Here is a 14,382-nt window from a genome sequence, read left to right as displayed (position 1 = left end):
CAGAGCTAGATAAGAGTTATGGGAATAAGCTGAAATTAGTCATGCTCATCCCTCACAGAATGGAATGAGTGCCCTTTTTCCAAGAGATATAGCCATGAAATCTCACAGGTTCTCAGATATTACTTCTGTTTGCTTAAATTGTCATAAATGTGGAAGAGAAGTATGAAATGGGCTACTGAATAATCCACAGCTGCATAATCCACCTATCACAAGCATGAGAAGAAAATATTAGAAGTACTTGTCCTCTGTGCTCCACCTGGGAAGACCTATGAATGTTTCCAAAGCCTGTCTAGCTAAAAGGAAGTTAAGCTATGGATTCCAGTCCCTTGAAAGTTTGGCCGGGAGAGTGACAAGGAGTTTGGAACACCACCACAGTGCCTCTTTTGTGCCACTGTTTCACATCTCATTGTATATGGCCACACTCTATAATTATGTCTTTCGATACTTTTCTGAGTTATTAGGAAAGTTATTGAATATTAGGAAACACTTTTTCACTAGGAGGGTGGTGAAGCACTGGAATGGGTTACCTAGGGAGGTAGTGGAATCTCCATACTTAGAGGTTTTTAAGGGTTGGATTGACAAAGCCTCAGCTGAGATGATTTAGTTGGTGTTGGTCCTGCTTTGAGCAGGGGATTGGACTAAATGACCTCCTGGGGTCTCTTCCAACCCTAATATTCTATGATTTCATGAGTTACTTCAATACTGCATCTTGGCAGGGGGTAGACTAGATGACCCTTGCGTTCCCTTCTAACCTTATAATTCTAATAAACAGTTGGATTAAAGGATAGTCTCAGTAGAAATAGAGATTTGGCAGTTCCAGGTTTTGACTCCTACCCTCAGCCACCTGATTTGATGATCAAAGAGGGTGATCTGCCAGAAAGGAAGTGATTGGGGAGGAAGCTAGAGGACAAGAAGCCAAGCCATTGGAACTAGGCAGCCTGCTCACATAACATATTGATGATTAGAAATAAAGGGGAGGATGGAGATGAGCTGACAGCGAGAAGGAGGAGGGTGTGTGTGTCTGTCTATCACTTTTGTATATGGGAAACCCCCATGTACTTGAATGAAGAAAGGAAGAAGTCAGAGGAGAGTTAACTGATGTTAAAAGAGGGGAGGAATTTGGGAAGGAGGAAGGGAGGTTAGGAGGTTGACAAATCAAGGTGTCTGACATCTGGAGTAGCTTGGAGATTTCAAAGTAGGGTACAGGATTGAAAGAGGGGAGAAGGGTGAAGGAGGGAAGCAAAGAGTGGCTAGTTCCTGCCAGATTCCATTGCTTTTATTTAGTATTTCATCATTTATGTTACAGTGGCCACAGTCGGTATGGGGTCCCCATTGTGCTTGCTGCTGTATAGGAAAATACAGTCCCTGCTCCAAAGAGCTTTCAGACCTAAAGCCAGAGTGTCAAATATAACCTATGGGCCAGTCCCAGGATCAGGTCCCAGAACACTTTCTTCTAGCCCTCAACTCCTTCCCCACACTTCAAAGTCGTTGGCCAGAGCTCTGCACTTCGAAAAGGGTGGAGGTCTGAGTGGAAGAAACTGAGGGGTGACACTCATGCCTGAGGGAGCAAAAGCAAGTGAGCTTTCTCCTGGCTCTTCCTGAGCAGCAGCTGCAATCACCAGGACCCAAAGCCTAGTCTTGGAAAGGACAGTTCTCAGCCTCTCTCCTCTTCCTGGCTTCTGAGCCCCATAGTAACAGGCGTGCGCGAGAGCAGGTGCGTCTCTTCCCTCTCACTGTTTCCTGCTGCTCTGCAGGGTAGCCTCAGAAGAGAGTCTCCTCCTCGCATCTACTCACACCACTGAGCCCTGCAACACCAGAGCCCAGAAGGGCATTGAGGTCCCAAGATAGGGAGCAATGTGCCCAAAAAGTTGATGGTGATGGGGGAGTACTGTGCCCCTGGAAAGTGGGTGCGCAAGTGGGATCAATAAGAGTGCGAGAGGACTGGTGAGGGGAAGCAGGCCCCTGAAGGGGACGAGAGAGAGGGATGAAGGTGAGTGTCCAAAAGTAGGTGGAGATTGAGAGAGGGAAAGTTTGCAAAAAGTGGGAGGTAGGGGTACAGTGTGAACGTGAAATTTGCCTCTTGATGGTAAAGTTTTTACCTCTGACCCATGGATTCGGGGAAAAAATGGTAATTTGGCCCTTGCTAAAGAAAGTTTACACTCCTGGTCTATAGAGGCAAAGAATGGACCAAAGGGATCAAACATGCATGTAAACTGAACAGGGACTGGCAGGCACACACCAAGTTAGTGCTCTGTCTTTATTTAAGAAGATGAGGAGGAGGGAGAGAGTTTGAGGTGGGAAAGAGCTACCAAAGATGCAAGACCAGAGAGTGGAGAGGAGAGGAGAAGTAGGACCGAGTAGAGAAAAGAAGGCAGAAGATCAAGCAAACTTATCATGAAGGCAAGTTGCAAGTTCACAGCTTAGCAAAAGTGAGAGCAGGAGGATGAAGAGAGAGGCAAGGCCGAGGATTGATGGGCAAAGAGAGACAGGTGAGGGGAGCAAAGTGACCAAATGTAGAAGAGAGAGCAGAGTTAGGTAGTAAACAAGGAGGCAATAGATTAGTGGGCAGTCTGCTCATGTGCAGCAGCTGACGAACCCAACAGAGTATGGGGACAACCCCCCCGTGTGTGTGTGTGTGAGAGAGAGAGAGAGTGTGTGTGCACACTCGTGTGTGTATGCATGAGTTGGGTGGTGTCACTTGAGCTCAGACAGCCCTCTTCAGGTGCCAGTATCTTTGATTTCTTGACTCAAGATCAGTTGTGTAAGTTGCACAAAATCAATGTGGGCCAACTTCCATATATGGCCTTGGGAATGTGTCTGTGCTCAACATCAGCCCAAGAGGTGGGGTTGCCTGTGCCTCAGGTACAATAGCTATGGGCATAGGGCAATGGTAGTTTCTGCTTCTGATTGCATTCAGCAGTGAAACAGGGAAAGTCTCGGAGCCTGAGGTCAAATTTTGCTAAATAGAACTGTTAGGAAAGTCAGCAATCCTTAAACAAATATCTTTCATAAACATAGTGCTGTTTGGACTGCATTGCTGGGAGCACATGTGAACAGTGTTGTGATTAGCTCATATTTGTCTTCCAGAGAGTCAAACAGATCTATGCTATATGGACCTGATCCTGCAAAGTGCTGAGCATCCTCCACTCATGATTAGTACCTCCCAAAGGCACCTGGCGCCTGACCTTGCACCATCAGGTCCAGGTAGTACAGATCTGTTTGACTAAACAGTTGGAATAAACAGACTTGAAAATGCGTATTTTCAAGAAAATCAACAAAAATACTGCTCTCTTCAAATGGGAGTGTGGGGGGAGTTGTAAATAATGTAAATCACTGGGACTACTCACATAATGTGGATTTGCAGGGTGGGGCCTTAGATTGTAAACTCTTTAAGGGAGGTATAGCATAGGACGGTATTTTAGGAACATAGGGACTGGTATGCCAGATCTGTCCAGTGGACAAGCTAGTCCAGCAGCCCAGCAGCGTAGATTATAGTGACATTCAGTTGTGAGGGTTTGGGTATGTCCAGACTACCCGCCATATCGGCGGGTAGCGATCGATTTATTGGGGATTGATATATCACGTCTCGTTAAGACGCGATATATCAATCCCCGAATGCGCTCTCCATCGACTCCGGAACTCCACCGGAGCGAGCGGCGGTAGTGGAGTCCACGGGGGAGTCGCAGCCGTCGATCCCGTGCCATGAGGACCCAAGGTAAATCGATCTAAGATATTTCGACTTCAGCTACACTATTCATGTAGCTGAAGTTGCATATCTTAGATTTATCCCCCCGCCCCAAGTGTAGACCAGCCCTTAATGTAGACAATCCTCTTTCATCCACTCTCTGCTCCATCACTACATGCCAGTCAGTTAGTCTCCCAAGTCAGGCATTCTTATCAACCAAATCTCTATTCCAGGCCACAGGAAAATCTGCTAGGCATTCTAATTTAGTCACACCAATTTGATTGTTAGCTCAGGTCAGCTGAGGTATGACTGTCTGTAAATAACACACTACTACAAGCTGTTACATTCTTTACTTGAAGAGCAGTAGTACTCAGGAAGGAGCACATTCATCACACTTCCTGAGCCCTTCAGACATGGTGACCTGAGTGCATTTCCCAGGGATGGTAAAGTGATCCTCTCTTTTGCACACTGATTTCTGCATAGCCCTTTCCTTGCATGCTTTATTGCACAATCAGGCAGGATCCAGGTTACAGAGTTCTCAGAAGAAAATCAATATTTTGTAGGCTAAATGGTAGGAGAGAAGAACCCTGGCACTTAGAGGGGTCGGCAGGTCGGCTCTAGGCACCAGCAAAGCAAGCACGTGCTTAGGGCAGCCCATTTGCAGGGTCGGCAGGGATCCAGCATGGGAGCTGAGAACCAACAGGGGGCCCTGGGAGCTGTAGTTCCTTGGTCAGCTCCCTACCTATAGAGCAGTGGGTCCCAAACTTTAACAACCTGTGAACCCCTTTCACTAAAATGTCAAGTCTCACGAACCCCCTCCTAAAAATGAATATTTCCAGGGATTTTCTCCTTTACCTCAGTATAAACTATAAAAAGTAGTGATCTTGGAAATATAAGCATGTCATAAAAACACATTTTATTACACACTATTTATTATTAATTATTATTTATCATTACAGTATTTTTATTACATGATGAAAACGGCAACACTCTTCCAAGATCTCACTTTCGTAGCTTGTATCACTTTGAATAAGCCTGTTATAAGACAAGGCTCCTACGTTTCATCAAGGAGTATCAGATGTGAAACAGCATAAAGGTATTTAAGAAGCCAGCTCAGAGTTCCTCCTACACAAGCATTCAGGTCTTGCAGTCCAGGCAAACAACGCACGTTACAACAAAGCTTAAACTTGTTCTTCATAATAATTTTAAAAACAATACTAGCTGCCTATTTATTTTAAAAACAGCAAAAAATATCCACTTCCCTTTCTATTGCTTATAAGGAGTTTTGAAGTTTAAATCTCCTCAGTGTGATAGATATGCTTGCTTTGATCTGCTTAGCTCTTGGAAGTCCAGAGGCTCCGGGCTGCTTGCCCCCTGCTGCCCAGGGTCCCTATGGACTGCTCTGTCCACCATTAGGGAATTCTTTCCCAAGAACCCCCTGTAACACTTTGTGAACCCCCAGGGGTTCACGAACCCCAGTTTGGGAACCACTGCTATAGAGCCAGCCCTGGAGCAGGGAAAGAACTACATTTCCCAGCATTCCCTTGGCCACTACCAACAGGAAAGAGAGGGAGGGAGTGAGGTAGCTGAGACCTCATGCTGCAGCCTGCTGTGAATGGAGAGCTGCGCTGTGAGTAGGGATACCATATTTTAACATTCAAAAAATAGGACACTCCACAGGAAGGATAGCCCCACCCTGCCACCATCCACTCCCTTCAACTGCCCCCCACAGAAACCCCAACCCATCCAACCCCCCCTGCTCCCTGTCCCCTGATTACCCTTGCCCCTAACTGCCCCCCAGGACTCCACCCCCTATCTAAGCGCCGCTGCTCCTTGTCCCCTGATTGCCCCCTCCCGGGACCCCTGCTCCTAACTTCCCCTTGGGACCCCACCCCACTATCTAAGCCTCCCTTCTCCTTGTCCCCAACTGCCCTCTCCTGAGACCCCCCCCAACTTCCGTCCTAGGACCCCACCCCCTACCTGTCCCCTGACAAACCCCCGGGACTCCCAACCACTGCCTGTCCCCTGTCTGCCCCCCCAAATCCCTGACCCATCTAATCCCCCCTTCTCCCTGTCCCTGACTGCCCCCCCAAACCTCTGCCCCATCCAACCCTCCAGCCCCATTACTGTGCCACTCAGACCAGCATGTCTGGCTCCGCACAGCGCCAGACACACTGCTGCATACATGCTACCGTGCTCCCCCGCGGAGCTACAGCCCCCCCCAGCACCTGCCTTCCAGATTTGAACACTTCAAAATTCAGGAGTGCTCAAGCTCAATTTGGGCAGCTGTTACTTCATTTCTCCCAAATCAAATATACTGATCCACTGTAACTTGATGTAGAAAAAGTCGGATAAAATTGAGCAAGAAATGCTTCCCAGTGGTTATTAAGACTGGAATTGCTATTTTCAACAGCCATTGCCTTGTTTGTTTGTTTGTTTGTTTGTTTGTTTGTTTGTTTGTTTGAAAGGAAGACAGTGATATTGCATTGGCAAATTCCCCATAGAAAGAAAGAGTGGAACAAAAGAATAATAAAGGCACCTCAACTTTTCCTCGTTTATGTAGGACAGTCTTATAATATGCATCTAGATATCCTCCAATCACACAAGCTGAAAATTGTTCCACTTTACTGCAGTTCTGTAACCATATGGGAACCAATCCTGTCTGTGTTCTGTGCACATCTAAAATTCCTGCTGAATGACCTGCCGTGGGAGCGAGTTACCAGTGACCCAGGGCTGCAGCGGAAGGAGGGTGCAGGTGTGTGTGCGGGGGAGAGAGCCCAGGGCTGGGGCAGCAGGGGGGTGCAGCAAGGAGCCCAGGGCTGGGACGGGGGGGCAGCCAAAATTTTTTTTGCTTGGGGCGGCAAAAAACCTAGAGCCGGCCCTGGGGGTCGGGGGGGAGAGAGAGAATAAGGGTGGGTGAAAAACAAGATGCTCCAGAAACAGCCTTGCAATGTAGGAGAACCTGGCTGCTTCTCAGGACTGAACTGTAATGAAAAATGGATACACAATATGAAACCCCATTACTGCTGTGAAGCCTCCCCAGTCCAAAGTATTCAATGTACCCTAGCAAACTTGTATATCTTACTGCGCCAATGCATCTGAAGCAGTGAGGTTTTTTACCCACAAAAGCTTATGCCCAAATAAATCTGTTAGTCTTTAAGGTACCACTGGATTCCTTGTTGTTTTTGTGGATACAGACTAACACGGCTACCCCTGATACTTGTGCCAATAAAATTCCTGAAAACAGAGAGAACGTAAATTCTGTTGCATGACTCGGTAACAAACTGACTGATACACAGATGAGACAGGGAAAGTGAAGATATAGGAAGTCTTTCTATTAATACTAAGGCTTAAAAAGAGGCTTAATTCTTTTGAACAAACCATATTTCAAATGCAACCTTATTTTTTAAGGTTTTGTGAATTTATGCAATATTTAAAACCTTTCACACACCAGATTACCAATCCAATTAGAGCTTTATTCTCCACTCTGTTACACCATTCATAAATCAGGAGTAACAGCAGTCAACGAAGTGACACTGGGGTAAAAGTACTCTGTGATTTTGAGGAGAATCAGGCTTGTTAGCTCCCTCTTCTAACTATGCGGTAGAGATAGCATAGAAGCAGTCACAGCTCCCTGCTTGAACTATGGAGGAGGAGCTCCTAGAAGTTTCTTCATAATAAGTACCATTGTGCACATAGTCTGTTGAAAGTTTAATGAATTGTAATAGTATCCCTTGAAGGAAGGGTGGTTCCTGCCTTCACAGAAACTTCCTTGTGAATCTGCACAGAAGCATTCTATTTAGTCTCTCTTCAGTAAACTGGGGCACTGGTTAAAATCCGTTTCAGCAGTACATTTTCAGGAATTTAAATATGCAATTCCTACAAAATATAACGGACATTGCATATTTATTTCTTGCGCCACATACTGGAGATGTAAGACCCCAAGTCAAACTCACTTGGAAAATCTCCTTCGTCTGGGGTGTATCTAGAGATGCACATAAAACAGAAATAAACAGGTTTTTTTAAAATGCATTTTCTGTATTAATATAAATTTAATGTTTTCAAGGGTGATGGTAAAGGAAATTGGAGATCAATACGCAAGAGAAAACAACCCCACTTAATCAATGATAAAGGATGGAATATTTAGTCTTTTTGGATGGGCTGATGTCAGCCTTGGTTGTGTATATGGTAGAAGAGCACAGATAGACAAGATCCCTGACTAACTTAATTTTTATGCATGGAAAAAAGGACTGTTGACCATCAAAAGAAGAACCAAAGACAACCTTCAAGGCAGGAAAGTTATGAGGGACGAGGAAGGAGTGACTGATAGCTTAAGGCCGTTTCATTTAGAGAAGACACATGATCAAATTATACAAACAATGAATAATATTCAAAAGGTATGTTAGAGGCACTTATTGACCTTTCTCATAATGGTCTGACATTCTGAAAGTGTTAAAGGTTGTGTCTCAAGATCAACCTCTTGGGGTGAAGGCAGGCACCTCACTTACTTACTTTTTACCTCATTCTCCAGTCAACAGCAGTCTTGTGGTCCAGTCCTGGAGTATGGGGCATAGCCGTCCAGCTGTACCTCTTAGCAAGTCCACAACCTTCTAAGAGGGTAGCATGGGGCAAAGAAAGAGTGTAATATAGTGCAAATAAAAAGGAAAATAGTTCCACAGCCCACAAGGAGCCAGGCTCCCTCTTCTAGATCCCACAGATAGTCTCAGTTCCCTCCCCATCCTGCATGCCTAAAGGCTAAGTTAATCCTGAGGATTTTAACAAAAGAAACAAACCAGCCCATCTTCCTTTCTCAGAGGGCTCAGGCTGGCTGTACGCTCAGACTGGTCTCGGTAAGGAACCTAGTGCTGAGATCTGAGGTCTCTAGCTCTGCTTGATATAGAGTGCCACCCAAAACGGGCCGAGTTCCTTCTTTTTAAGGACCAGCTTCCAGGCCTGACAAGCTGCACAGGTGCAGCAAGTTGGGTCTGACTGTAAACACAGAAGATCTTTAATCCCTGCTTGACTGGTGAGGAGGTTATCTGTGCTACCAGAGGCCACCGGACTGACTGGAGACATTAACTCTTCATGTTGTTAGGTGTCTCTTCATTGCAAAGTGACTGTGAAACCATTACAGAACAAATTAGTATACATGACACAAACCTAACCCAATGCATATCCTTAAAATACTGGTAGCCCAGCCATACACAACACACTCTAAGACAGAGGTGCACAAACTTTGCCGTGTGAGGGCCACACTGGTGATTTGTCAGGAGCCTGACGGCTGCACCTAATTTGCATGTACAAAGTAGAGTTTTTTTTCCAGAGTTAAATGCACATTGTTAGTCACTGCAGGCAAACAAAGCACTTCACAAAACACGTAGAAAGAGAAAATATGCTTTGAGGGCTGCAGGGCAAGGTGTATCAAAGGGAAGCTTGCCATTGCTTCTCTGAAACTAGCATTTTTGATGTCTTGCTTTATCTTTGAGTAATACATTTTGGATCCAGGCTGTTAGCCAATTGTATTACTTTGATTTGTCAATTACAATTATTTATTCTTTGTATAATTGTAGAGCCTAGGAGCCCCACTCATAAACCAGAATCCTATTGTGTTAGGTGCTGTACAAAAAGACAGTTCCTGCCTCGAAGAGTTTACAATTTAAGTATAAGACAAGAAACAACAAATGGATATAGACCGATGGGGGACTACAAGGAAACAGTAAGACAGTTTTGGTCAGTGTGAGAAGCAGTGGTCTCAACACACCATCAAACTATCCATTGCCATGTGTTTTGAAGCCTCATGCTCTTCATGAACTTCAGTTTCTTTTGTTAGCCACAGAGAGATATTATTCTTTGAGCTATGGCTGTGCAGTCAGTTCTCTTGCAAACAAGATAAGAAACTAAAAAAAGAAACTGATCTCTTTTCACAGAGATGAAGATAAATGTATTTGCTACATCTTAAATCTGCAGTATGGTTTCAATAGATAAATTTGTTATTCTTGTAGGGTAGTTGTTCATCTCCGACTCAAATTCAGGATACGGTTTTTAATATGTGCTTGTTGCAAGTCATTTCAAGTTGAAGAACCTTGATATTTTGCTGTCACTGAAGCAATTGGCTTGAGAGGCATCTAAAAGACATGTAGGAACTACAGTTATCTCTACTCAACTCACACGCTGCATTTAGTTCCCATTGCCACTTGGCACTAGTTCCACTTCAAGAGGAGGCAACAGATTTCTTTCATTTTAATTATTTATGACCCAGTCACATGAATTTGAAGCTCCATGTACTTTCTCCAGGGTGTCAGAATCACTTACCATCACTGTCATACGCCGCTGCTTTGTTCCTAAGTGGGAATCACTTGCCAGATTATATGGAGGCTTGTTTCCTGCATAATTTAAACTCTTCCAAAATGAAAAAGCTGTAAGCTAAAATAGGATGCAAGAAGGTCGAGATCATTCCAAGGCAAAGAGATTCTGTAGCCATTTGTGGTACCCCATAATTGCATCATGCATGGGGCCCAGACTGTAATGCCACCCCAAATAAAGGCATTCTGCCCCCTGTATGTATAGCTTAGACATTTACAGATATGGAAGAAGTAGCGAAGAAGCAGAGTTCCAAGCAAGAAAAGAGAAATATTCTAATGACATCATTCAACTTTTCTATGTTTCTATTTAGTTCCTTGGCATGCTTCCGACAAAGAAAACAGATCAGTGCTTAGGAATAAACCACTGTGAGGAAGTCTGTACTCCTGCTTTATATTCTTTGCATCAGAATGCTAAGTGAAAGAGATGATCACCTAAAACCAAGGAGCATGAAGTTTAATGGTATGATGGGCCTGGCTCCCAGGCTGGCTACTTCTCAGAATCAGAAGTGTCTCAGTTACAGTATCAGCTATGATACATGCTAGCATCCCTGGTTCTTATTCTGTATGCTTTAAATGATTAAATCATTGTGGAATTAAGTCCAGTTTAAGGGATCTTCACTGAAGTTTAGTACCTAAAACTTACGAGGTGCAAATACGCCTGGCTAGTCAAGCAGTTCTCTCAGACAACCAAATGAAAGGCAAAACATTATACTATACTTAGACTTCTCTTTTTTAAATAAAACTGCTTTTGGATTTCACTCCACAGGAAATACATACAGTGCAGTCAGTAGAGAAATTAAGTAGGAAAAACAATGTAAGTTGTTAATTAAGGAAGCACAAACTTAAGGAGCTAATTTGCACTGGCCTATTGAAAATATCTAGCAGTAGCTCTCACATGAATTGAGGTAAAACCCTTTCATGCATAAGCCAACTGGCTCTCTTTCAGAAAAGTAGTTATCAATAATTCCATGCTGGGGACCATCTGATAGGAAATCAACTACTGGTTTCTGGAATGACAGCATTCCCACTGCTCTGTTTTCCCAGTTGTCAGCTCTGTTTATAAATTGTCCATTTATAGCAAATCCAGCACCTGCTATGAACACCTCATCTGCCAAGGACTTGACTGTATCTTAAAGAGAACTACTCCGCACATTTTCAGTTATGGTTAATCTTTTACCAGCTTTGGGATTAAAACATTTCTGAGGAGTAAACTCATTCTGCATTGAAAAAGCCAGACAGTCCATTAGAAGCTGGCTTTCTTTTTTGACAAAAAAGAATAGCAAACTCTGTTGGCTCCTGAAAGCGTCATCCTCCTTTGAAGGACAGTGCTTTCAACATTAATCAGAAAAATGTAGAGCTGGTCTATCCCCTGTGCTGAGGCAGGACCAAGTAAACCAGAATTTAATTCACCTAATAGGTGACTTTTTGATAGGACTACCCATCCTTTTCTATCTTACTAAGTTAGACATCAGGTACTATTTAAATACCACTTGCAAATCGATCAAGAAAGGTGTTTTGAAGAAATTTCACGTAATCTGTTATTTTTACTGTGCCTAACTTGTAATTTCTATAGGAATGTATTAAGGTCTGACTCCGGTGTAAATACTGGGTGGGTGCAGACTCACTAAGGAGGAGAGGCTGCAAGGTGACTTTAATACCACCCTTCCCATACCCCACCTGTCCTCTGTCTGAGGAGTACCCACAGTAAAAATTTGCCTACAGGATGCTGAGGAGTTCAAGTTGGTGCAGTGGCCAGCTAGCCCAGCTGGCAACACCAGCAGCCAAAGTGACGGCCATGTCTGTGTGGGGAGGGAGCATGAGCCTGTCCGTGCTGAACAAAAGCAAAAGTGCTCTGAGAAATGCACTACTGACATCTTTCCAAAGGCAAAGCACCTCAGAGCCAGCTACAATCAGCAAAGAACCTCAGGCTGCAGCCTAAAAGAGGGCTACTGGTTGGCTGTTTAATGTGAAGGTGCCTCACCTTTGAAATTCAATCCCCCTCCTCTTTGGGGCAGAAATAGCCCAAAGATGTTGACCTTCAGGGCTCACTGTAATGAGCCCATCTATTTGTTTGGGCTTCTGGCGAAGGCTAAGATGCATGGAAGGAGACTGGGCTTTGAGGTAATTTCTTTTCTGGCTGGTTGCTTTTCATTTGGGATTAGAGATTTGCTTCTGCGTTTGTTATGCATTGTGTTATGGATTGTGGATTTAGTAAGTCAGTGCTCCTAGTACAGCACTCTTAATGTCGACAAGCCAGAATAAATAATATAAAAATGAATTAAATTCTGCTTTTGAAAGTAGAATGGGCCTTATTTGCACTGCCTTACACTCATTTTTGAGGTGTAACATGCTACCAACTCAGAATTCTCCACTCACAACAATGGTAGCATTTTACAACCACTTGCAAAGGTGCAAACTGATGCCTCATGCAGGGGCAGCGGGGAATCTGGCCCAGTGCCTCAAAGCAGTATATCGCCTCTCCTTCCTAAATAGACCAGCGGAAGTAACATTTTACATATGATGTACAGGATGCTCCTGTTGGTCCTCTCTCGAAATGCAATAAGGGGACGCCCAATGAAACTGAAAGGCAGAAAACTTAAAACTGATAAAAGGACTCTTTAAATATTTAATTAGTCCATGGGACTCATTGCTCCAAGATATCAATGAGGTCAAGAGCTTAGGAGGATTTTAAAAAGGATTAGTCATTTGTGTGGGTAGAGAGAACTTCCACTTATGTTTGAAAGGACATAAACATTTACAAGGAAAACTGTATAAATCCATATTTCACAGCATAGACCCAGGCCTGGAGTTGGGGAGAAACTATGGGCATATTATTCTACGATTGTCCTTCAAATGTTTTCTCAAACCTTCTTTTGAAACTTGTGGTACTGACCATTGGTAAGGAAAAAAGCTGGGCTAGATGGACCACTCAGCGGATTCATTATTTAAATTCCTAAATTCCTACATACTCCTGCATCCATTTTTAATTGAAGTGGGGGTAGCATTCACACCTGGTGAAGTTAAGGAGTGAGTTCTCAACTTTGCTGGTGCTGTTGGGCCTAACCTTGCAAAACATTACTTGTGCGATTACTCCTTTCTCTCAGGAGTAGCCCCACTGACTTCATGGGATTTCATGTCTAAATACAAGAACACTCCCATTCGTAAAGGTTTGCAGGAGCAGATTTTAGGTCTTGTCTAATCTACGATGGTTCCCTATCAGTTTATTGAAAAGTACCTGTGTCCACACATAAATGCGATTCAAATAGTTGTAATGGGAAGCAGCAATAAGTGCAGCCTACCTCTAAAATTTGGAAGAATAAAGTCGCAGCTGAATGAAGCTCAATGCCAATGAAGATGCAACACACTGACATAACCAGTGTATTATAGACTAACATGTGTCATCCCATGAGAGGCCCTGTAGCGCTTTCTAGCCTATTTGCACTAGCATAGCCAGTGCAAAGGGAATGCAGAGTAGGAATCGGTTCCTGGGAGACTGTAACAGAGCTAGGTTTGGAATTCAGTATTTGTGATCAGTACCTTGAACCACATTGCCTGTGTGGTAGAAATACCTACCTATCTCATAGGGGCATTGTGAGTCTTCTTTCATTAATATTTGTAAAATGCTTTGAAAGCCATATGAATGTAATGCATAAATATCATGAGCAACCCCCAGCTACAACTGATACGTATATGTGAGAAAAGGAGGAAAGTATGCTAAAGAAATTAGTTTCATTAGTCTGGTTTCCCAGCAGTAACTTTAAATAGTTGAACCTTTTAAAAAGGTTTTTTTTTTTTTTTTTTTTTTAATGATGATAAATAGCTTGACAATTTAGTTTGAATGTACTCTTCTTTTCTTTGTATTTACTATGGAGGAGAAATCTATAAATAAATCAGAAACCAGAAAGGTAACACTTTAGATCTTTGTTGTTCTAAATTGCCTCATCTAATTTCCTTCACTAGCCCTTAGTAGCTACGAATTATTCATTGGTTCTAGTTTTAATGTTGCTTGCTTGTGCTGCTACAGTTTCAGACAGAACTATAGTGTAACCAGCAAATTGGGCAAACCAATCTTCCACACTATAAATCTGCCTTTCAAACATCAAAAATAATTTCTAATCACTTAAAAGCAGGCTTAATCTCTAAAAAATACATTACTGTTTTTCAATGTGGATTAGTAGTCAAGATAGATTATGTAAATATAAATTCATATTCTAATACCAAATATAGGAAAAAGGAAGCCTTTGAAGCCAAAGAACAGCTAAGAATAATGGTTAGTAAAGAAGGGGAGTCACATGGGTAGGAAGCAGCGCTCAAGTTGCAGCTTCAGGCTACTAT

Source organism: Malaclemys terrapin, chromosome 6 (genome assembly GCF_027887155.1).
Source record: "Malaclemys terrapin pileata isolate rMalTer1 chromosome 6, rMalTer1.hap1, whole genome shotgun sequence".
NCBI classification, from domain to species: domain Eukaryota; kingdom Metazoa; phylum Chordata; order Testudines; family Emydidae; genus Malaclemys; species Malaclemys terrapin.
The sequence above is the reverse complement of the archived record's forward strand: the minus strand, read 5'-3'. Positions refer to the sequence as shown.